The 26,387-nt window shown below is 33.9% G+C and overlaps 1 long non-coding RNA gene and 1 pseudogene across 11 annotated transcripts in view; one reads left to right on the forward strand and one right to left on the reverse strand.

The window, feature by feature from the left end:
• Positions 1–455: 455 nt before the first annotated feature.
• Positions 456–11,036, forward strand: LOC143257251 (uncharacterized). Of its 8 annotated transcripts, none has more exons than XR_013031748.1 (4): positions 456–1,083; positions 2,878–3,056; positions 7,989–8,076; positions 10,797–11,036. It is a non-coding gene; the product is annotated as an uncharacterized LOC143257251 (long non-coding RNA). The 8 variants fall into 8 exon arrangements; XR_013031749.1 differs by lacking the exons at positions 456–1,083; positions 2,878–3,056 and adding exons at positions 4,553–4,680; positions 5,491–5,562; XR_013031746.1 differs by lacking the exon at positions 2,878–3,056 and having other exon boundaries at positions 514–1,083.
• A 136-nt stretch (positions 11,037–11,172) lies between these two features.
• The window catches only part of LOC143257250 (histone-lysine N-methyltransferase SETMAR pseudogene), a 54,749-nt pseudogene continuing 39,534 nt past the window's right edge, over positions 11,173–26,387 (reverse strand). The window contains exons 2-3 of one of the 3 annotated variants that reach the window (XR_013031743.1): positions 13,221–13,288; positions 11,173–11,657 (exon numbers count right to left, since the gene is read on the reverse strand). The product of XR_013031743.1 is annotated as a histone-lysine N-methyltransferase SETMAR pseudogene, transcript variant X3 (transcript). Of the gene's footprint in view, positions 12,541–13,220; positions 13,289–26,387 lie in introns of all 3 variants that reach the window. The other 2 variants (XR_013031742.1, XR_013031744.1) reach the window with 2 other exon arrangements.

Below are 26,387 nucleotides of genomic sequence, written 5' to 3' on the forward strand. Positions count from 1 at the left end.
ACGAATAGTGGGATTGACCGTCACATTATACACCCCCCACGGCTGGGAGGGCGAGCATGTTTGGTGAGACGGGGATTCAAACCCGCGACCCTCGGATTACGAGTAGAGCGCCTTAACCACCTGGCAATGCCGGTCTCCAATCTGATGTACCAGTAATTTTTTTTAATTCTTCTGAAAAAAAAAGGAAAATCAAGATTAGATTCTTCACAAATTGAGGAAAATTCAGAAACTGAAAATAAATATTATGAAGATTCAGATTATGAACCTTCTAGGAGCAGAACTTCCAACTCACAAGATGAAAAAGTCCTCACATCTGAGGGTTTTGAAAATGCAGAGTCTGAAACTGAAACTGATGGTAATGCCTAGCAGCACACTCCATCTTATAGATGGCGCCAGGAAACAGTTCCATCTAAAAAAACTTTTTCATTTATTTCTCCAAGTTATGAATCATCTACAAATGCTATAGTAACACCTTTCGACGTGTTTGAGTTTATGGTCAATGATCAAATTTATAATCTTATAGTTCAGCAAACAAATCTCAATTATCACCAAATTAAGGCAGCTGGTAACACGAAGATAAGCATGTGGAAAGATACTAATTGTGAAGAAATAAAGTTTATTGGAATTATTATGTACGTGGAACTTGTGAGATACCAAAAGATTGCATACTGCTGGCAGAAAGATCTCTTCTACAGGAATTCTTGCATACCACGAATAATAACAAGAAATAGATTTCAAGCATTCCTGCGTTTTGTTCATTTTGCAGATAATCAAACAACTGGGAGAGATCGTTTAGGAAAAATTAGAAGGTTACTTGAGATTCTTGAAAAAAGTTGACACGAACTAATATTCCAGGTGAATGCACTGCGGTAGATAAAACTATGGTGGCATGACGAGGTCGCCTTTTGTTTCGTCAATATAAACCGGGAAGGCACATAAATATGGTTCAAAAATATATAAACTGTGTTATCCCCAAGGTCGTGTGGGAACCAATGTGTTAAATAAATTGGAGAACTTTTGATGAAGAAACATGAATGCCATTATAATAGCTGGTTATTCAATCGAAGTTTACGCTTTCAATAGGTAAAATGCAAATATTGGTGCTATTTTAAAAGTTACATAATGTGGTATATTAAGAGTAATTGTAGCTTTTAATGGTACTTTATGGTCTCTTTGTTTTTAGTAATTTAGTTTCTTTTGAATATGTTTGGGTCATTTGACAACCTCTTGTTGCCATAGCAGTTAACAAGTAATGTTGAAAAGAAAAAATAATGTTAAATTTACATACAAACGAATACTGTTTAGAATAACATGTCATGTGGTCTGTTAGACGTTTACATACTAGTGTAGCGTTTCTTGTGGGTTCTAAAACAATGAGACTCTCACGTCAAAATTAGTTCAGAAAAATCTATAGCTAGTGGATGTTAATATTTGAAGCCTAACCAATTTTGGCCTGACTTCAATGAAAATGTTTCATTGATGTAGGAGTACATGTGACACTTTGTGACAAATCTGTACATGATAGAGAAAAATGGATATCATTTTTAAATTCAATGTACAGGTATTACTGTAAACCATGTAAACATCTCAAGGCAAACCATTGTAAGCCTGTGTCATTAAATACTGTGTATAAACAGGTGATATGTTCTTGTTTTGACATTTACAGAATTCCAAAGGAACTGGGGAAGAGATTACAACAAATCTCAATGATTTGGTGTAAATACTGGCAACCATCCAATATTGACTGGTCTTTTTGTTAAATGTGAAAAAATAAACCTAAAGTAGCAGATTGTGTCAATACTTGTGTTAACTATTTGCATGGATTGAACTAGAAAAATGTGGTATACTTACAAATGTGTAATAATTGCTTATAGATAACAATAAACATTATTTAACCATATAAAATTTGACTTGTGTTGGCAAATAATCTGAGTAACTTAATTTGAATAATTTCTGAACTGGAAATCAGTATATGTGATATATTCTGAAGGTAATTATTCAGTGTGTCACAATTTAAGATTTGGGAAAGAAGGCATGCTAGGTTCCAGTTAACACAGTTAATGTTTTTAAAATGGTAATTTGGATTATGGAATAAGCTGCCATTGGCACTAGTAGAAATTGGCATTTATAGATAGCTTAAGATGGAAATCTATGATTTACTGAAAAATAAAGGTTATATTTAAAGGGCGGGTGTATAAAGATGGTCTTGAAGAACTTGATGGTTCTTTGTTTTATGTAGAGTTAGAGAATACAGATAGCTCATTATTTACCAATGATATCTGCCTGTGCAGTGTATAGGTATAACTAACTTAGAGAGGTGAAAATAATATTGTCATCTTTATACAATGCAGTGTTGCATTTCAAGTGCTTTTTTTATTTCCAGTTATTAAACATTAGTTGTTGTTTTTTGTGACTTTCACAGACACATCATATCAATATTGTTTTATGAAAGTGAGTCAAAAAAGTAAAATTAAGATTTATACATTGTTGTTAAAAGTAATTCTCTTTTAATATGCACCTTTTCTGAGTTGAAATTCTTAAATAACTGAACTCATGAAAAATGTCACAGTTTTTGGACTAGTTTACTTATCCAAGCTTTAATTCTAAATACAAAAGTTACATATAGGTTCCTCAGTATGGATGATGTTAACCAGATGTGCTGAATGTTATTCTTCAGGCAACAAGTGTTTAGTGTGCTGTAATGTTTCATTTGTATATAAATGCCTGTCAATTTTATCAGATACTTTTCATACAAGTATCCACAAACTCTGCTGTCAGTTGAAGCCTTATATTCTTATTGCTCACTATAAAATGGACATTGTTCAAGATTAACTGACACCTCTGTATTACAGACACAATCTTGCATTTTTCTTATAGCAAAGCCACATCAGGTTATCTGCTGAGCCCACCGAGGGGAATCGAACCCCTGATTTTAGCGTTGTAAATCTGTAGACTTACCACTGTACTAGCAGGGGGCCCGGACACAATCTAACAGTATGTTCGACAGGACATCTTTGAAATAACAATGCTCTGCCTAAAGCAGCCACATAATGATGGTTTGTGTTAAGTTTGGATTGTCCATTTTCTAACTAAAAAGTTTTAAAGCTTTTTGCATGATATTTATGGGATACTACTTGTATTCACAGACTATTTTCAGTATTATATAGAGAACACTGTAGATAATTTTCTGTAAATACATCAAAATTCTCATTCTGTAGTTTAAAGAACTTTCTTTGATTTATTTGTAGAACAGTTAACATGTGCTCTATAGTGGTTCAGTATCCAACAACGAGAGAGGTAGAAACAAATGCACAGAGTAAGTTTGGAATTATAGTCAACATTCCTTCTCCAATACACTGGACTAACCTTTTGAACATTTTTTTAAAGATGGTCATACTGTTAGTATTATGTATCAGACTTTCTAATTGGATTCTTTTAAAATTAATATAGTTTTTTGATTAGAGTATAGCAAAGATTTAAGTGTTTTTGATCTACATTTAAAAATTAACAGATAAGTCTGTGTTACTTATAACCATAACCAAATATTTATAGCATTGTTTTAGGTAGAAGTAGATTATTAACAAATTTGAACAAGTTCACCATAATTGGCAGTAGTACAGTGGAGGCTACTAGTATGGTTAGGTGTGGTATGGCTGTAAGAGTAGTGTTCTTACTTAAGGTGGGTATATAGGATTGGCCTGCTTATGGAAAAAAATAGTTAAATACAATACTAAAAATTTTTTTGGGAACTGAAAGAAGACACATATTTGAATAACAACTCATAGTTCCAAGACATTAAAATATCTCAGTTTGATAAAATTAAATAATGGCAAAAAAAAAACATCTTTGAAGAAAAGAAATTCAAGAAAACACAAAGTGAAGTCAATAATAAGTTTTATTACTACAGCAGATCTAACTGTTTATTGGAATAATCACTTAGAGCTATTATAATTGTTGTTGAATGTTTATAGCAGATAAATAAACACCTTTTGTATTTTGATGTACTTTTAGTGCCATCCTTGTCTTGATTTTATGTATGTTACGTACTACTGTGTAAGCAGTACAATATCTAATTTTACTGATGGTACTAAAATGATGGATTAAAGGCACACGTTTTTATAATACCGATGCTGGAATGTGTTGATGAGTGTGTTAATTCACAGACAATGAGTTTTGACATTTAAGTCTGAAGTGAGATCAGGTCAGATCTAGAACTATCTGTAATGGATTATGAACATACTTTTATGATTCTGTTGTGAAATTTAAAAATTTTGTAGAATGTAGACAAACTGTGTTTGATACTCTTAATTAGATATGAATTTTTTCTTCAAAATTTTCATTTATTCATTTATTTACAATTTTCACAAAGAATATTGATCAAAAAGGTTCATTTTACTCTAACTGCCAATTATTCTGTGTAATTTACCCAAGATACCACCATTGTCTTATGGGAAATATTTCTACAAGGTCATACCTGGTAAATGAAAATTGCAAAAGACCTTCACTGGCAGATCAGGTGATACCTTGAGGCTGAAGTTTCCTTTATGTTACAGTAGGAATGATAGCCATGTTGGTAGTACAAGCTTCTTTGTAATACATAGCATTGGGTTTTTTTCCATACAGTGTCATATTTATCAGGTTGAACAGTTGCTTCAAGTTAAAGTATAATAGATGTTTCTGGTAAAGGCACTATCTTGCATCTATATAAGTAATACCTTAGGGTCTGTGTTAGTTTTATATATATGTATATAGTTTTATTTTGATCAGCCTCATTCTTTATCAAACTCTGTCAGGGTCAAAGAATTTAGTTTGTGTTAATATTTTCAGTTATTCTGTCTTGGAGGAAATCAGTTCACTCGAGAATATCTTTTTATAGTGATATCCCTTTTTATATCCTTCTTTAGTTTCTTCAGTTGAAACTTTTTATCACCTGTACAGATGTTCTAGATTTTTCAAGACATTAATTTACTTTTTGTGTCTTGCTTTGCTTAGTAACAATGGTTAACATTTTGTTGTAATTTTTCTAGAGTTTGATTAAATTGTTTCTTCACAGGATAACAAAGCATTAATATTAAAATATTTGTTATTGTAATAAAAAGCAGTCTGGTTCAAGGTAGTTGATTTATATAGAAGAAAAGCAAAGGAAAAACAAAAATCAAGACAACTGTACATTTCACATGCCAGTAAAATATGATCAGTTTGGCCTTTACAGTGAAAATAATTAACAACCATCATAAGAACATTTGACACACTTTATTTTAATACCTGGTAACATTTTATGTGTAAATATTAAACTGTGAAGAGGTGAACATCACACAAAAGTCTGTGGTATTTACAATCACCTCATGATGGTTCTATCAGCTAAGCTAGGGTTAAGGAAACATATCATATTTTGTATCGTAAATTTTTTTCAGAAGTTGTTATTGTACTACTACTGTGTTTATCAAGAAGACAGAATGTTTATTTAAAGATGTTCTTTTATTGTGGTAGATAAATGAAACAGTGTGCCTAATATCTTGTGGTCCATATAGGGATGGAATATTGTTTGGTTTTACTGAAAAGGTGAACACAAGTTTTAATTACTGTTCTGTGTTTTTAAGTATTTAATTACCTATTAATGCATTGGTTTGAAAGAATAACTCTTGCTGTGATTTGTCCTGGATGTGACATCATGCAGTGATGTTGTGATTGATACATTCAAAGTAATCCAAGTCAAGTCCACAATTGTTGCAATATTTGGAGCACCTTTGATTTAGCTGTTATAACTATCCAGGTTTTCCGATTCTCTGTCACCTTTCCATGCATTCTATCACCAATGTCTTGGTTTTTCTTTTTTGTTGGTCACAAAGTTTGTTTTTGGTCTTGTTTTTTTCTTTTCAGACCCCCATACTGGATGGTACTTACAAAGATGTCTGGTTTTATTATTATATGCCCAAACCACTGTAGTTTTCTTTTTCTCCTATTTTACGTTACCACATAATAGGTGTTGTTTTGAATTAAGCACAGAGCTACAGAATGGGCTATCTGTGCTCTGCCCAGCACCTGGATTTTAGCATTGTAAGTCTGCAGACATACCACTGAGCCACTGAAGGACAATAGGTATTGGCTATCTGTGTAATTTCCATTTGAACTGATTGGTTTCTTCTGTACATTAGAAAATACTTGTGAGTAATCTAACTGAAATATGTAGACTGTGAGGTTTAGTTTATGAGATAACTATGAGTTCAACCCTTTAGTTTTACTTCACCAAAGTTTAAAATATTCCTGTTTGTGTATTATTCAAGGTTGTATTAAGCAAAGAGTTTTAGTTTTACAACTTGGCTTGTTCAATTTGGCAGTAATTTAATGTTAAAGTGACCAATCAGATTAATAAGGTAGTTGTAGTCGAGCGAGGAGAAATGGTTTTAAAGGCTGGCATTCACAGAAATAAGCTGTATAATTAGTGTTTTATGGTGATACTGTATCTCCAATTCTTCATTCAGGAGCCAAAACTGAGGTGAATTGTATAGAAAAACTTTGTTGATAAGTCATTTGCTTTGATGTATGCAACTGTGGTAATAATTATCCATTGTTTGCAGGTGGTTAAGAATAACATGGCAATGGAAACCAATTTGCATTTACAATCAAGTTTTTCAGAACTCTGGAATAGGTGTAGAATCTCATTTTTCTGTGTCTGTGTTCTAACTTTTGTAATAGAGTTGTTAAGTAGAAAACAAAATCTAACTGACAACAAGAAAGCTGAAACAAAATGTGTTTAATGTGTAGACACTGCAGCCTCATCAGTAGCTCACAGTCTGATAATTTCACAGATAGGAAAAAAAGTTGGCAGAAAGATTAGATTATCTCATGTGAAGTTCCTCATGAATTATTTAATCCATACAATATTTGTACTTTCATTGGTCATAACTAAAGAAATACTTGAGAATGGACCATGCCTTCTGGATCAGAAAAGCCAACTACAAAGTAAAATTCCTTGTGAATGTAATATTTTAATCCTTAGATTTTGAAGTTACCAACAGAGAAATGGTTGTTGGCAATAACATGAATGGGGAAACCATATGGTCTTAGATGTTGACCAGTTATTTTCATAAGGACATACTTTTAATTGGCATTTTGTTTAACAACAGGCCTTTAAGTTTTACAATGAAAGATATCTTGAATATTTATGTGACATGATTTCCTGATTTTAAGTTACAGAATTAAAGTTCGTTTGATAAGTTTACTTTTAAAGTTTTTTTTTTTTGTCTTCAATGTATATTTTATTTACACACACCTCTTGAACCTCTTTAACACAAAAATGTGCAGAGGGAGTGGCATTTTACATCCTGGTTGCTTTAATGTTTCTTAGTGAAGATTTTGTTAAATACATGTACCTACACTAGGTAATACACTAACTAGTTTAAAAGATGCAATCTTAACATTAGTAACAGCTTCTGAATATGAGCTATCGGTTGATATATGTACCATGAATTTGGAAAACTGTTCAAACTTTAATCATGATACTGTACTTGGTTTCTTCATTACTTCATACCTATACAAGTATCATAATGGACTTTTGTTTGAAACAGTAAAATTTCAGTTTTCTTTGTCCTTAGAATATATATATTTTGATTCAGAAGTTGTAGATCTAGTTTCTATACCATGACTAAGATGATACTGTAAACTGGTGGTCCTCAACCTCTGTGTATCCACAAAACTCTTCTGACACAACATTCATTAAAAAAACATCACTACAATATGATATCAGTAATTATAGACAGAATACATATGTTTAATGCAGGTATATACCTGCAGACACACATACATGAATGATTACTGGAGCACACATAAAGAGAAGTGTGCTGTCTCAAATATTTAAAGTTTATATCTAATCTAGTTACTAATTTAGAACAATATAGTGTTGTGTCATTATGAAACACACCACAGTAACAAAGAAATATGATGTATTCACATAGTAATTGTAATATGTGAACTCTTGCATTCTACAGGACCCCTGAACATCTGTAGAGGAACCCCAGCACTGTTGTTTATCACTGATTTATTGAAGTTTGGAACAACTACCTTTCATGATTTCATGTGAGTGAAATATTTGATAAAAGTTTTAATGACTGGGTTATGAACTACAGAGTAAATATACAAAATGTATACATGTTCTATGAAGGGAAGGACTAAGCCTATAATAGAGCAGCTTTAAGCTGGTACTGCAACTGAAAAAGACATTTTTCTAGTGGTAACTTGCTGTAGCTGTTACAACCAACCTATTTTGTGTCAACATATCTTGGCAATAACAATAAATTATGTACATCAACTGATTATCTACAACTTTAGTATCCTTTATATTATTACAAAAGGAATATTATATTTTATTTTTGAAAGCTGTGAAAAACACACTGAATAATCACTGTTAAGTTATAGTCAAGGTAACTGTATTTAAACAGTTTACCACAAACACAACAGACTGTGTCTTATTGTCAGTTAAGTTACTGAAATATTTTATCTTTAGTACAATGATAGTAAAAAAGTAAATATTTAAGTGTTGAAATACCTTACTACATCTTTCATATAATTTTTCTAATTAGCTAAATCTGTACATTATCAGATAAGGTAAGGTCGACTCCTTGTCTAGGAAATAAGTTACTTAAGTTTTTAGCTTGTATCAGGCTGTTGCATATGAAATGTTGGATTTTTAAATGAAGATGTGAAACAAGTATATCTTTTTGTTCTTTAATTTATTTAATCAAAATAAGCTCCTTTAAACCCAAACTTCTGCCAATTAGTTGAAAGTTAATAAATACTATCTTTATAAAGAACTGGATATCCTTTAGTGCAATTAAATCTTTAAAGGCACTTTCAATTGACCTTTGGTTTGCAACCATTTATTCCTTTCAGAAATGTCCAAATGTTAAAAAAGGTGATAATCTGTAGGGGAAAGATCTGGTGAATATCGTGGACAAGATAAAGTTTCGTACTGAAATTTGTTTAGTTTTTGGACAGTCATGCACAAGACATAAGGTCAAACATTGTCATGAAGTGGTAAGAATCCACTGCAAGACTATTGCTGGATGTTTTCGTGACAACTTTTGATGCAGAATTTCAAGTTCACAACAACATTTCTTTGCTGTCATTATTTCTCTTGGGTTTAAGAATGAATAATGGACTACAACCTGCTGATGACCACCAAACACTGACCATAAGCTTCTAAGGGTGAAGATCTGGTTTTGGTAATCCTTTATATTCAACCCACTGTCTGGATCATCATTCATTGTCATAAACAGTCCATTTTTCACCACAGGTGACAATTTTATAGAAAAATGAGTTTGTTTGTGTTACAAGTAAGGAATGAGGAACATATTTCAACTCATTTGATGGTTTTCAGTTGTTTCACGAGGTACTCATCTTTTTCACCTTACCAATTACTTCAAGATGTCAGAAAACTGTTGAATAATTAACTTTAAGTTTGTCAGCAAGTTTTCTCAGTTCAACAGGTATCTGATTCAACTAAGGCTTTCAATTTTTCCTTCTTAATAACTGTCTGGGCAACCTCGAGGCTCATTTTGAAGGTTTGTGTCACCAAAGTGAAATTTCCTAAACCAACACTGTGTTATGTGCTCATTAGCTGTGCCATCACCAAATGCATGATTGATACTGAGCTGCTATGACTGCATTGTGACCAAGCTTGAACTTGTAAAAGAAAATTACACGGATATCAATTTTATCCTTGGTTACAAAACCAATATAAATATGACTTAGTTTCTGAAATAATAAAATTAAAGTGAGGCTGAAATGAACCACACAATATGCAACATTATTCTAACAGATTTACAGTAATGTTTCTCTTCTACCATTAAAAATAGTTTCATATTTCCATATGAAAATCTGCCATTTCACATAGCCTGAGAAGTTGTGATTCAAAAATAATAGGAGTACAATACTTAATAAATCTGTTTTTTGTACAATCCTTAAAGACCAGCATCAGAGGCATTTCTCAATAAGTCTGAATTATCTGGTAACATTACGTTGACTGTGTTACATGGATGAACACACTACTGTCTAAACATTATTTTTATACATATAAGAAACCTGTTGCTCTTGTACCACCCTGAATTAATAGTAATATTCTAAACAATTTGATCCCAACAGTATTTATTAGAACTCCTTGTGTTATCACTTTTACTTCAGGATGTCCAATGTTTTGTGTATGTATAAATAATCTAACATGTAATTTAATGTGAGAGATTTCTCAATTTCAATTTACCTTCTATTTTATAATAATTAAAGGCTAGTAAACTGATGCAGATTTAATAAAAAATTTTAAAGTTTTTCAGTTACCATAACATTGATAAAAATTCTAATGTTACATTATTATATTATCTCTACATACACAGAAATGGTTGGAAAGTCTTATAGTTTATTTTGTTGGGTTTACCAGATAAAACAGTTTAATGTGAGCTGTAGTAACTGAATGATATGATTGGTTATTCAGTTTGTTAGATAATAACATTAAGTCTTTCCTAGGGTAAGTAACAAGTGGAAAAATTCTTAGTGATACACCTGTAATACAGTCTTTACAAACTCTCTGCAACTGTTGTTCACAGTTTAAACATTGTAATAGGTTGATGTACTAACATTAATCAAACTGGACCTGAACTATTATGTTGAAGTGCAATAAATGTGTATAGCTGTTAAAGGTGACATCTTAATTAAGATAAATACTGTAGATTAGGAAGGAAGAATTTGTTAAAGATGAAATTGAATACAAATGATTAATTTATGAATAAATCTATTTTTATTTCCAGACTTGGAATGACCAAGAATTCATGACAATAATAGATGGAATATCGTAACCAGTACATGGGAAATATATACTTATCTCTATATTAACAAAACTTGTATCACTTAAAAGCCCTTTTGTTAGGTTTGTTAGGTGTACATTGTTAACTGTGGCTATGTACTAAAACTCAGTTATTCAAATAATGTTTAATGGTTATTTTTTAAGTTTAATTACATTTTTTAAAAATAAATCTGGTTAAAGATGACTGAAACCTTTCTTTGAACATTTATGATACAAAATCATAAAATGTACACAGTAGTTATGAGGTTAAAAAAAGAAATTTTAGTTTCAATAACACAAGACTATTTATTCCATTAATTAACTTTTACACAACATATATAATGTTTGTAGAAAAGTTTAACAATTAGAATTGGTTTTTACTTCTGCTAAGTTTCATGGTATAAACAGTAAACTTGATCTTAGAAGGTGAAAAATGACTTGTTTTAAATAGTAGTTTCTTTGTTTTAAAGCTCTTCTGTTAAGTGAGAAACATGTAAGTTAATTCTACAATGTTTTAGCTAACAGACAGTAAGAATAGTTTTGAAGTTTAATTTTAATTATGTTTTTTATCTTAACAGATGTAACTGTTAGTAGATTGTTTTTTTTTATATTTGTACAAAAATACAAGCAATATTATCAAAAACAAATAAAACTTATAAATACATCATATTGTATTGTTTAATATATACACACACACACGCACGTGCAGAAACTTTAGTATTAAAAAAAATCACCAAGATCTTCGGGCAAATTCCTGGCTTACTACAGATCCAACATACGTGACATCACACAAAGTAGATATTTTGTGAAGTTTTTATGGGAACACCTGTTTAAAAATGTTAAGTCCTATTACGGTAAGTGTATAAGAAGATGCCAGGCCTTTTACAATGAAAATTGGTATAATATTACTTGAACTTTGTAAATAAAGATCTAATTGGTGCTTACCCCTACACTGTTCCAGTAAGAAACACTGAATAGGAATTATTATACCTCAAGTAAAAGAACTAGTGTTTGTACACATGCAGTTGGTGTGTTTAGTTAAAAATGTATTAGCATATCAATTATTGTACCTCATGTTGTATTTAGAATTATAAAAACAGTCAATAAGTTCTTATCATGAAAACAAACACACCATATGTGAAGAGCCAGTGTATAATTTTCTGGACCTATTAATTTTGGAGTTAAAATTTAAGGACTTAATCAAGTGTTAACCTTAATTTTAAGATGGAAGTGACATTAAAGATTCACATCATAACATGGACAAATATATAAAATTGTTTGGTTCACATTTTAGCACAAAGCCACACAAAAGGTTGTCTACTGATAAACTAACTAGTTAACAGCTCCATCGTTAACTGCTAATGAGAGACAAAGGATTCTGCTCTTGATAGTAAAGAAAATTTCTGGTTTAGTCTTACCACAAAAATAATTTTTGTTCACAGCTCTTCTGTATTAAAATTTACCTCTGTTCCAAGATAAATCAGTTGAAAAACTATTCAATCTTATTAATAAAATTCTGACATTAAAATTACTTCATAAGGCCCAAAATGAAACTTTCATATAATTGTCACAAGCAACATCTAACACATAAAATAAAGAGTTGGATCATTTTGTCTATGTGGTAGTTGAAGACAGGGTGGAACTCTTTGTTCATAGCTGTTAATGTTTGCATTTACAACTGATAGTGAAGTAACTGACACAGCAACAACCTGTGTGAAAAGAATGTGAACTGTATAACATAAACAACTAACTTTAAATGTGAAATTCATGCTAAAAACAAAACATTAAAGTTTTACACAAGTCAGAAGTAGTCTACCTAATATGAAACATTGGCAAAAGTAAAACGACTAGAAGTAAAAACTCATAAAAATCTAATTAAAATGCAAGAAACACTTCACAGTTGGTTTTTTTAATAACAACAGCAAAAATATTCAATTTAATGGATAATAGAAATGTTTGTCACAAATATCTGAACAGATAATTACATTGTTATTTTGACAACATAAGAGAAAAAGCTAATGTTTCTTTACAAGTTTTGGCTATACTACAGGGTGTTCAGAAAGTCACTGTGCAGTTTTGTAATCATATTTTATCAGTCTATTTCAAGCCAGCAACTGATAGCTGTGTTTAGAAACAAAATAAGAAGGATCCAGGCCTGTATTGATGCCAACGGGGGTCACTTTCAACATTGTTTATAATTGTCATTCATATTTACCTCCTGTATTCTATATTGAAACATGTCTGTTAGTAAATATATAAGTTCACAGTGACTTTCCAAACACCCTGTAGATTACAAGTTTTGGCTATACTAGATAACAAATTTTGGCTATACTAGGCAACAAGTTTTGGCTATACTAGATTACATGTACTGATACACAAACTAATTTACCATGTTGATTGTATCCATCTCTTGTCCTGACTGGACCAACATTTCTTGTCATCACTAACCTACATGCACTGAAAACAATATAACCACAGTGATTTCTGTTATTTTTAATTTCCATTACAGTACACTATTTTAAAACCTTCAAACAAAAGAAAGTCAACAACTGTTACATCCAATCAGCCTTCTTAGGATGTTACTAATACCTTGCTACAGTCATAACATATATAATATCAGAAATCTAAGATCTTAATACATGGACATCAATTCTTTCACCAACTGGAATTACTGAGAACATTGTGAAATTAATGCAAATAAAAAATATTTAAAATAAATTATACACTATTAAAAAATTTGGAGATGAAAACTAGTTTCAACATATTGCTGTGTCCTCTACTTTAAGAAAAATATTAGTCAATGAAGTTCAGGATGACATCGATGACATTGTCTAACATTAATGGTAAACCTTGAGACAAAACATGTCTGAAATTATGCCATCATTGAATCGTAACGATGGCAAGACAGTAAAATGTGACTTATTGTGACCTGAGTGTCACAGACAACACAAGAGTGCAACAGTTACAGATAAAAGAAAATGTTGAGTTAAAAAACTGTGACCAATGCATAGTCTACTGAGGACAACGTCCTCTTTCCGAGTCTTGTGGAAACAAGATGCTCAAAGTCCAATAAAGGATTGTATTTGGAAAAGCTTGTTTTCACGTTGCTCACTCCAAGTCAACTGCCAACAGGCACATATCAGAACCTTGAATACAGGACCATAATCCATGTATGGAACAGGCACAGCAGTGAAAGTGCCAGCAGTGTCAGTGAGGTTGTTCCCATGAATACCAACATGGCCTGGTATCCAGAAGAACTAGATAGAAGTAGATGTTAAAGAGAAATGGGCTACTCGGTTTTGAATATCAGCGAGAATAGGGTGAGAACTGATGTGAAGTGATTGCAGGGAAAGCAGAGAGCTAAGAGAATCGGTATAAATAGTCCATAGTGTGTACTGCTTAGCTTCTATGTGATCCAGGGCAAGAGAAATGGCATGCAATTCGGCAGTGAACACACAAATTGAAGAGTTGATCTTGTGTGCAGCAACCGAATCATGGGAAACAATGGGAGACCCTAAAGAGTCATCTGATTCTGAATCATCTGTATAAATGAGAATGGAAGGATAGTTTCAAAGATGTTAGGCAAATAGAAGGTGATACTTTCAATCAATAGTATGTCTTCTTCAGATGACTTAAAGAAAGGTCACATTTGGGGATGGTAATTAGCCATGGTGGGATGAGCTGATCTGTGGATACCACTATGTCATCCATAGATAGACCCAATTTATCCAACTGCTACCTATTAGCGAGAAAACTAACTATTTCGTGTTATTGTTTGTTTTTTTATTTTGTTATATTGTCTTGCTGGATAGCGTATCATTTTTATTTTCTTTATTTCAATATACAGGTGAAAAAAAAACAGAAACTAGTTATATGGTAAGGTTTAAAAGAATAACAGTAAGCAATTGTTGTTATATGTAAACGTAATGAATGTTTGTCGTCTATTTGTTATAGAAACGTAACAAATGATTCTAAACCAAATCAAAAATCTAAAGTTTTCGTGCAAAATGTAGAAATGATGTTAAATTACAAATGCGAAAAATGCCTTTCGTGTTTTGATTGCTAAACCAGTATCAACTGCGATTGGTGTGAATTTGGAACAACTAAAACACTCAGGATGACCTATTTTAAAAAGAATGAACACTCTCATGTCACTTGTTTTTAATAAAATAAAAATAGCAAGTAGCCTCAACACTTTGATTGATGTGAAATCAGAAAATATTAATCTAAGAAACACTATATTTAAAAAGTATAATTTTATACCTAATATAACTTCTTGCTCGCACCAAAAAGGTGTTAATTCATCAAAATCTTTACTGCGATATATTGACTATTTACCATATTACCATTTTGATTGTACATGGAAACTTTTGTTAATCGTTTTTCACAATTCTTGAACTCCATTACTGAAAATATTTAGATTGTTCCATAATCTGAATCATAGCTTTGTGTAATAATTGCTGATTTTCTAATAGATTTGGTTTCAATTTCACGCAAAGCTACACGAGGATTTTTTGCGTTAGCTGTCCCTAATTCAGCAGTGTAAGACTAGAGGGAAGGCAGCTAGTCATCACCACCCACCGCTAACTCTTGGGCTACTCTTTTATTAACAAATAGTGGGATTGACCGTCACGTATAACGCCCACATGGCATAAAGGGCGAGCGTGTTTGGTATGACGGGGATTTGAACCCGCGAACCTCGAATTACGGGCCTTTTTCTAATATGAAGCCACTATAAAACCATACACCTTAAAATTGTAGAGGTAGGTTTGGCATGGCCAGGTGGTTAAGGTACTCGACTCGTAATCCGAGGGTCGCGGGTTCGAATTTACAACGCTAAAATCAGGGGTTCGATTCCCCTCGGTGGGCTGAGCAGATAGCCCTTTACGAAAAACACACACACACATTCTTTTACCATGATAATGACGAGAAAAGGTAGCTTCTCCCTCTTCCAGAGCCTAATACAAGGCTACCCTATCAAATCTCGATTTTGTTCTTCTTAAGTTCCTTTATAATCCGGAGTTCGATTCCCCACCGTGAATACAGCAGATAACCTACCATGACTTTGTTATAAAACCAATAAAAAGCTATATAATTAATAACTAACTTTTTACGTTAAAATATTTTTTAATATAAAATACGCGATCGCTACACATACTGTTTTTAAAAATATATTCGAAATGGAGTCTTATTCCCCGCAGTGTATTCCTCTGTATAGTCGTGGTACAATTAATGAAAATAAAATTTAAAAAAAAAACTAAATATAATATAATTACAATTTCATTTCCCTGTTTCTTACATTCAATTTACTCCCTCCCCGTCAAAGAACCGCCCTCTGGTAGTTCGGCAGTAAGTTTGAGGGTTTATAGCACTAGAATTCGTAAATTTGGTCTTGGCAGTGGCACAGCAAGTTGTACAAAGTCGTAGTTAGCAACAAGTAAATAATACTCGTACTAACTCACCCACCACCTGTCAGCTTTCAGAGACATTAATACTAAGTAATGAGTTTTCGTTAAGCCTAATAGTGTATTGAAGGTTTTACATTTATTTTCCAACCAACTGCCAGTGAAACAACAATGTGTACATGCAGTCCGTAGCAATTTTTGAACTACCGTATTTTTACGTACGGTATCTTACATACTTTTTCACTTTCATTATACTTTATCGAATTCGGATAAACTACATACTTTGAACGTAAAAACGTTTCATTAGACTTGAAAAACATCACTCTAAGACTGTCCCAGTGAGAGCATGTAGAACAAGAAACGAAGGTTGACGTTTCACTTCACGTGACCTGTGTTTTGTTCTGAACTATAGAGACAAACAAAAAGTACCAGTACATTAGTGCCTCCTGAAATCTGTTCTCAAGTCACGTACTCGGCGAAATTTCCCTTTCACAATGATAAAGGTAAAAGGTATCCATTATGTATGATAAAGGTAAAAGGTATCCAATATGTATAACAATGATATATAGCTCTGGGATTTTGATAAGATTTTTTTTTTTAAATCGACTTTTCTGTGTGTTTGTTTTGTGAGAATGAAGAAAACTGACAATGAGATGGGCAACTACAAAAAAAAAAAAGCACAAATGGTGGAAACCTCACCCTAGCGGTTGAAATTAGCAATTTTGAGAAACCTGCCTTTACGTACTTATTTATTGGTTTTTGTATGTTCCTAACATGATACAGAGGAGGAGGAGGAACATCCACTCGTTCACGTGACGATCTGTCTTTACTGACAAATGCGCCCTCCAGTGGCTCAGCAATGAAAATAGAGAATTATAACGCTAAAAATCGGGTATCGATTATCCGTAGTGGACTTGGCACAGATAGCCTAATGTGTAGCTTTGTGCCTAACTATTAATATAAGCAAACAAACAAACCATAACATGTGAATATCTTTAGCCTGTTTAATGATATCGAAAATCCGTGAATGTGTTTAATTTTAATTTTCCTCTCATATTAACAAATAGAAGATAAGGCTTAACTTTGAAGTAGAATGAGATAGCAAATACGACAAGATTTAATGAACAAAACAGATATAAGAGTACCTATGTGAAGTGTTTCATATCTGAGTCACCAATAGGGTATTTCGTAATATGTCGTCACAGTCAGAGCAGTGCAACGTTAGATATATAGTGTTTAGTTACTTACAAGCTGAAATATTTCTATAAAAGTGGCAATCTACATTCGCATAATAATGAAGGAAATATTAAATAATAAAAAACATTAAAAATAACTACAAGATTTGAGAAGCCAAACTGTTTCCAAGTCATAAACCATATATTTAAAATCAGTTCAGATATGTCAGTTATCACAGAAAAAGGTGTTCTTCATGGGGTTGAGCTTAAATGTCCGTATACGATTCAGAATATTTTTTCTCTATTATAAAATTTGTTTGGTTGTTTTCAGTATAGAACTACATAACGGGCTATCTGTGCTCTGCCCACAGTTGATAACGAAACTTGACTTTTAGCTTCATAAGACAGCTAAATAACAGGCTATCTGTGCTCTGCCCACAGTTGATAACGATACTTGACTTTTAGCTTTATAAGACAGCTACATAACAGGCTATCTGTGCTCTGCCCACAGTTGATAACGAAACCTGACTTTTAGCTTTATAAGACCATTACGTGTGCTCTGCCCACAGTTGATAACGATACTTGACTTTTAGCTTTATAAGACAGCTACATAACAGGCTATCTGTGCTCTGCCCATACTTGACTTTTAGCTTTATAAGACAGCTACATAACAGGCTATCTGCGCTCTGCCCACAGTTGATAACGAAACCTGACTTTTAGCTTTATAAGATCGCTACATGTGCTCTGCCCACAGTTGATAACGAAACTTGACTTTTAGCTTTATAAGACAGCTACCTAACAGACAGGCTATCTGTGCTCTGCCCACAGTTGATAACGATACTTGACTTTTAGCTTTATAAGACAGCTACATAACAGGACTGTTCTAGCTTTATAAGCTTTATAATAGCTACATAACAGGCTATCTGTGCTCTGCCCACAGTTGATAACGAAACCTGACTTTTAGCTTTATAAGATCGCTACATGTGCTCTGCCCACAGTTGATAACGATACTTGACTTTTAGCTTTATAAGACAGCTACATAACAGGCTATCTGTGCTCTGCCCACAGTTGATAACGATACTTGACTTTTAGCTTTATAAGACAGCTACATAACAGGCTATCTGTGCTCTGCCCACAGTTGATAACGATACTTGACTTTTAGCTTTATAAGACAGCTACATAACAGGCTATCTGTGCTCTGCCCATACTTGACTTTTAGCTTTATAAGACAGCTACATAACAGGCTATCTGTGCTCTGCCCACAGTTGATAACGAAACTTGACTTTTAGCTTTATAAGACAGCTACAGAACAGGCTATCTGTGCTCTGCCCACAGTTGATAACGAAACTTGACTTTTAGCTTTATAAGACAGCTACCTACTTGACTTTAGCTTTATAAGACAGGCTATCTGTGCTCTGCCCACAGTTGATAACGAAACCTGACTTTAGCTTTATAAGACAGCTACAGAACAGGCTATCTGTGCTCTGCCCACAGTTGATAACGAAACTTGACTTTTAGCTTTATAAGATCGCTACATGTGCTCTGCCCACAGTTGATAACGAAACTTGACTTTAGCTTTATAAGACAGCTACCTAACAGACAGGCTATCTGTGCTCTGCCCACAGTTGATAACGAAACTTGACTTTTAGCTTTATAAGACAGCTACAGAACAGGCTATCTGTGCTCTGCCCACAGTTGATAACGAAACTTGACTTTTAGCTTTATAAGATCGCTACATGTGCTCTGCCCACAGTTGATAACGAAACTTGACTTTTAGCTTTATAAGACAGCTACCTAACAGACAGGCTATCTGTGCTCTGCCCACAGTTGATAACGAAACTTGACTTTTAGCTTTATAAGACAGCTACAGAACAGGCTATCTGTGCTCTGCCCACAGTTGATAACGAAACTTGACTGTTTAGCTTTATAAGATCGCTACATGTGCTCTGCCCACAGTTGATAACGAAACTTGACTTTTAGCTTTATAAGACAGCTACCTAACAGACAGGCTATCTGTGCTCTGCCCACAGTTGATAACGAAACTTGACTTTTAGCTTTATAAGTCTGAAAACATTTGAGAATGACAAGCTCGGCCTGTCAAATCTGGGCGGGTTTTATGTTTTGTTAATTATTTAACAGTTATTATATTTTTATTTTATGTTTTATGATATTACATTACTATTATTGTTTTTATGAGTTTGCACAAAGTATTTTCTCTTTAAATTTGATTATCGTAAATTCCATATTAATTTTTGAGACACTTTCTTAAAATGCAACAACAACGTCCTCTACTGAGTGAGCGTCGCTTCTGGGGTTTTCGATATCTGCGGTTTAGACACGTGTTTGAATATCAATTGACAGCTGTCCCACGGTAAGTTTCGGGAATTACGATGCTTAAAGGACCCGGTATGGCTAGGTGGTTAAGGTACTCGACTCCTAATCCGAGGGTCACGGATTCGAATCCCCGTCACATCAAACATGCTCGCCCTTTCAGCCGTAGGGGCATTATAATGTTATGGTCAATTTCACTATTCGTTGGTAAAAGAATAGCCCAATAGTTCGCGGTGAGTGGTGATGACTAGGTGCCTTCCCTCTAGTCTTACGCTGCTAAATTAGGGATGGCTATGGCAGATAGCCCTCGAGTAGCTTTGCGCGCAATTCAGAAAAACAGGCCTGGCATGGCCAAGGGCGTAAGGCGTGCGACTCGTAATCCGAGAGTCGCGGGTTCGCGCCCACGTCGCGCCAAACATGCTCGCCCTCTCAGCTGTGGGGGCGTTATAATGTGACGGTCAATCCCACTATTCGTTGGTAAAATAGTAGCCCAAGAGTTGGCGGTGGGTGGTGATGACTAGCTGCCTTCCCTCTAGTATTACACTGCTAATTAGGAACGGCTAGCACAGATAGCCCTCGAGTAGCTTTGTGCGAAATTCAAAAACAAAACAAACAATTCAGAAAAACAACACTAAACAATACGATGCTTAAATCCTAAATTTGATTCCTCGCTGTGGGTATAGCGCAGATAGTCCTCTTAGTAGTTTTGTGATAGTCTGTGAGATTGATTCGTCATCACACCATTGTCAGTAGAATTAATTTGTGTCCCCAATGTATTCTGTCTTTCGATGTTACTGTGACTCATTGAATTAATATCAGATCTATTTAAATCATACTTTCCGTATTTTCTTTTCCAATATGAAATATGAAGTATGGAAATTATTTTATAAGAAATCTCTGTGAAGAACCATCTTTACCTCACTCGATTCTTGGGGCCGGGCGTGGCCTAAAGGTTAATATGCCAAGCTGCGCGTCCGAAGGTCTATGGTTTATATTTCTTTTTCAAAAAAAAACAACGTACATATGTATTGTTTGGGATGCTTATTTCGATTCCTAGAATCTCGAAGTGGACAACGTTTCTGAGTGTATGTTGATCCACCAAGAGAACAGAAAAGTTTCACAGGGACTATTGTCACTAGAGGGTAATGAAGGTGTCCCCAAAGTGTCTGAACAACATTTAAACAGACATTATTTGAGCTTTATACTGCATCATTTCAGATAATTTTAAGAAAGTGTGTATACGGAAGGAGGTAGATTCCAATATTTCCCCACGGCCCACAACGGCTCTCAGCGATCCTGGTATGTCTGAAGAGAAGGCTTAGCACAGTGTTAACATCCTCTATAATAAGAGAGTAAGGTGTGTTTGAAGAAAGGGCTCAGCACAATGACAATCTCCTTATAATAAGAGAGTAAGGTGTGTTTGAAGAAAAGGCTCAGCACAATGATAATCTCCTTATAATAAGAGAGTAAGGTGTGTTTGAAGAAAAGGCTCAGCACAATGATAATCTCCTTATAATAAGAGAGTAAGGTGTGTTTGAAGAAAAGGCTCAGCACAATGATAATCTCCTTATAGTAAGAGAGTAAGGTGTGTTTGAAGAAAAGGCTCAGCACAATGATAATCTCCTTATAGTAAGAGAGTAAGGTGTGTTTGAAGAAAAGGCTCAGCACAATGATAATCTCCTTATAATAAGAGAGTAAGGTGTGTTTGAAGAAAAGGCTCAGCACAATGATAATCTCCTTATAGTAAGAGAGTAAGGTGTGTTTGAAGAAAAGGCTCAGCACAATGATAATCTCCTTATAGTAAGAGAGTAAGGTGTGTTTGAAGAAAAGGCTCAGCACAATGATAATCTCCTTATAATAAGAGAGTAAGGTGTGTTTGAAGAAAGGGCTCAGCACAATGACAATCTCCTTATAATAAGAGAGTAAGGTGTGTTTGAAGAAAAGGCTCAGCACAATGATAATCTCCTTATAGTAAGAGAGTAAGGTGTGTTTGAAGAAAAGGCTCAGCACAATGATAATCTCCTTATAGTAAGAGAGTAAGGTGTGTTTGAAGAAAAGGCTCAGCACAATGATAATCTCCTTATAATAAGAGAGTAAGGTGTGTTTGAAGAAAAGGCTCAGCACAATGATAATCTCCTTATAATAAGAGAGTAAGGTGTGTTTGAAGAAAAGGCTCAGCACAATGATAATCTCCTTATAATAAGAGAGTAAGGTGTGTTTGAAGAAAAGGCTCAGCACAATGATAATCTCCTTATAGTAAGAGAGTAAGGTGTGTTTGAAGAAAAGGCTCAGCACAATGATAATCTCCTTATAGTAAGAGAGTAAGGTGTGTTTGAAGAAAAGGCTCAGCACAATGATAATCTCCCTACAACAAGAGAGTAAAGTGTGTTTGTAGCCGTTGCAAGTTTAGCCTAAAGTGCAGAAGTTAGGCTTAACTCTATTCTACCGTTATTCTTGTTTTCCACCGTTTACCGTTCACTTCTTGGCTTCGAGACGAGGATGCAGGAACTAGTGGTTCTGAACCACGTAGCTCAAGTGCTGGCAAAATTAGAAGATTGCAAAGATAAATCTTGTAACTTGTTGAATAGGATCGCCACCTGCCTAAGGTTTGACTCGAATAACTGGTTTCTAGTTTGTTTCTTTGTTGTTGTCGTTTTATTACACGTATGGCTTTATTAGTCTACATTTAATTCTGGCGAGAAAGGTGGGGATGTGGGGTCAGGAAGTTATTATTGACACGCATGAGTGATATGACCGTCATATTTCGTGCGCAAAGGAGGGGAGGGGAAAGCCGGAACCTGGGATCTCCTAATATCCCTATTCCTACGGGCTCAGTCATTTTGGTAAGTGTAATGTTTATTATTCCTATGCAACATTCAAATTTAAATTTATGTGTATGGCTCTGTTTGGTTGCATGATTTCCTTCACATACAAAGGAAATGCAGAATTGTGTTCAAGGGCTTTCAATAACCCTGGAATAAACACTGCTGAAGCGCCAAAGGTTACAGAAGACAAAACAAAAGTTACCATTCCCTTACACACACACCCAGTGGTACAGCGGTATGTCTGCAGTCTTATGCTGCTATGAACGATGTTCGATACCCGTGGTGGACAGAGCACAGATGGCTCATTGTGTACTTTTGTTCTTGTTTACAAATAAACAAACATTTCTAAAACGAGATCACGAGAGAGATTCTAAGAATGCAGATATGAAGTGATATTTGTGACATTATATCAAATGATTCTCTATACTTATTTCTCAACCTATTTTCAGTGTTGTCGTGAGAATAAACATATGAGAGTTTTCCCACAAAACATAGTTTTACTTTTCTTTATTTGTTTCGAATGTTACACTTCATTTTATTAGAGACCACAGAGATACGAGTGAAACTGTAACCTAACCTTCAAAATGATGCCAAGGCGAACGTGCCTTCTGAGCAAAGAAAAGGTTATTCGATCATCACTTGCACTGACAATGTTAGGAGCCTACGTTTTTATTATTATCATTAAAAACGTCATAATCATCAACAGGAAGATAATTAATTACATTATTCAGTATTCTTAAGATAATGTTATATTTGCTTGACCATAAAACTGAGATTAATACAGCTTTCACCACCACTAGCAGATTCAGATATATGTTCTACCTACCAAACAGTAACTCAGATATATCTTCTACTTACCAAACACTAGCATCAGGAACACCACAACCATCAGTATCAAAGTTTTTAATTTGACTGAAATGTTTAACAATTACATACAACAAATCTATATCTTTATTATTTAAGTTACGTCACATTTTGAAACGTAAATGACAGTGTCGCTAATTCCTAAAAGTTTAATGTAGAATAAAATATCCTGCTCGTGAAATAAAATTTGGCATTAACACAATTCATGTCTGTTCTCTTGACATTTCAAAAGTGAATGTTGAGGGTTCCCTGCGTGCATAGCTTTTAATAGGTACAAGTTCGTAAATTTTTCATCACTTCATTAACGTTATTAAAATGGATGATGAAATATCTCGTATTCGTTGAATGTTTCTTTACATATTAACTCCAAATCCGAACCAAGTACCTAGCATACACAACCACTCGTAGACTCTGTCACATGGTGTTTAGGAATCGTGAGATTTCTTCTGACTGTGGTTATTTTTCCATATTTGCAGAGTCATCGTGATGAAATAATGGTGACCTTGCGCTTGTCAAATAAAAACAAAAGGTTTCTGGTATCCAATATTTCATTATATGGTGAAATATATTATACATGGAAATTCCAAAGAAGAACACTGACTTGAAAAGCCAAAAATGCAAGGGAAAAAAAGAAAGAAAGAACAATCGCAGCTTGTTAAACTAAAACACAAGAAAATATTAGTTAGCCAGAGTCCGTTGTTAAAATCAAATGATAGTGTCTGTAGTCAGACACTAACAGAACGAAATGACAGGTTATGCAGTCATACACTAACAGAACCAAACGATAGTTCCTGTAGTCAGTCGCTAACAGCACCAAACGGTAGTTCCTGTAGTCAAACAATAACAGAACCAAACTATAGTTTCTGTAGTCAGACACTAGCAGAACCAAATGACAGTTTTTGTAGTCAGACACTAAGAGAACCAAACTGTAGTTTCGGTAACTATACACCAACAATACTAAATGATAGTGTTTGACTACAAAAATTAACAGAACCAAACGACAGTTTCTGTAGTCAAACAGTAACAGAACCAAACGGTAGTTTCTGCAGTCAGGCATTAACAGAACTAAACGATCGTTTCTGTAATCAGACACAAAATAATAGGAGTAAATGATGGACAGTTTTCGACGTCAGAAAGTTTTCAGTTATTAGCCAGACAAGCAGACCAGTGGACACGTTCCAATCGATAAAAAGAGAAAACCCACCAAAGTTTGATATTCTGCTATTATCGTAGAATGTTTAAAAATAATTCAGGTGTTTTATTTTGGAGTTGACTGTACAGGAGTAACAGCTACAGTTCATATTTCTATACAACTTGAATTAATTTACACATGAAAACAATTTTACAATCAATTTCTGAACGATAGAAGAACACAACTGATGAATAATGAGGTATATATATTATACGGACGTTCTGTTCTAGACGTAACGGAATTTATTCTCTGATTTCCTTTATGAAGCTCATTAAAAAGTGTATTAATAAAAAAAAACTGTATTTACGTAGGGAAGAGAGAAGGTACACTGTTTATGCCATAATACAGTGTGCTGTTTTGCGTTTTGTAAAACAGGGTCTCACTTCAACATCTTCCGAAGGTTATTACTTCATGAATGAAAATTTGTTAATAATTAAGTTGTTAAGTAAATTAGCTTTGCCAAGTGCATAAAGAGGGAAGGGAATGTGATGTCACGTGATTATGATAACAGATAAATTACTTAATATTTTGTTGTTTTTTTCAATACCTCTTTTATCTATACTTTGTCACCAAGTGCTCAGTAATTCGGAATCTAGTTAATAGAACGTATTACTGTCAAAGTAACTTGTATACCTTGACCTATAACCATTTCGTTAAAAGGGATATTCCATGACGTATGTGTACGTTGGGGGAAGAGAGAATCTACCTTATATATGCAACACAAAGCACATACAAAAACCTTACCAGTTCCACGTATCACACTTTAAAGAAAAAAATGAATTAACTCGCCTCTAAGAGTAGAGGCATCTCGCACTGCTAATACTGTCTCGTGGTCGGACTGATGACGCCATCTGACGGTGAAAGTTCAGAAAATATAAGTGGGTAAAGTATGTAGTAGTTGCAAAGATAGAAACTAAATATTTTTAAAACTTCCACTCAGAAAATTATACCACAACTACTACAGAAAGGGAGTTCTACAGACAGATTGCTATTTTAGTAATATTTTGCCACTAGAGGGCTGAGTGTGTGTATCTTTAATAACAAACTCACCTTGAGCTAGCTGCTATGTCCACCGAGAAGAATCGAACTCCTAATTTTCGCTTACAAATCAGTATACATACTGCTGTTCCTTGGAGGAACAGAGGGCAAACAGGCAGCTGGTAAACTAAAAGTGTTTTTTTTTTTTTCGTGTGTTCATTTCAAAATTTACAAAACACTGAAGTAGTACCTTCTATAGAGGTCTTATATATCTATGTACAAACATATATCTATTGTTTCTTCTTTTCTTGTCGTTAACAAGAATGGAATAGTTTAAAACATCTGTAACATAATAAAAATATTTAATCTATTGAGAACTAGTTGGAGTACCTGTTCTCTGGACGGAACCTAATTCACAATTAACGAAAGGTTATATTAGGACATGAGAAGTTGCTCCCCTTATATGTGAGTATAAAAACCTCAAAAAGGCCCATCAAAAACAAAACAAAATGTAAAACCACAAGTTTCCATATATCTCCACACGGACCCAACAAACATTAATGTCAAATATAGTGAAGATTGATCAAAGATGGCGAAGTAGTGGGTGCAAAACTTCCATAAAAACTGAGAAACGTAAAAGTCAAATGGAAAATTTCTTTATATCCTAATGAACCTAATTAACCTCCATACCAATTTTGATAAAGATCCATCTATATCATGCGAAGCAGTTACACGGACATAAAGCAGACACCACTGTTATATTTATACATATTGTCCTGGTTCGCG

Source organism: Tachypleus tridentatus, chromosome 7 (assembly GCF_004210375.1).
Source record: "Tachypleus tridentatus isolate NWPU-2018 chromosome 7, ASM421037v1, whole genome shotgun sequence".
NCBI lineage: Eukaryota > Metazoa > Arthropoda > Merostomata > Xiphosura > Limulidae > Tachypleus > Tachypleus tridentatus.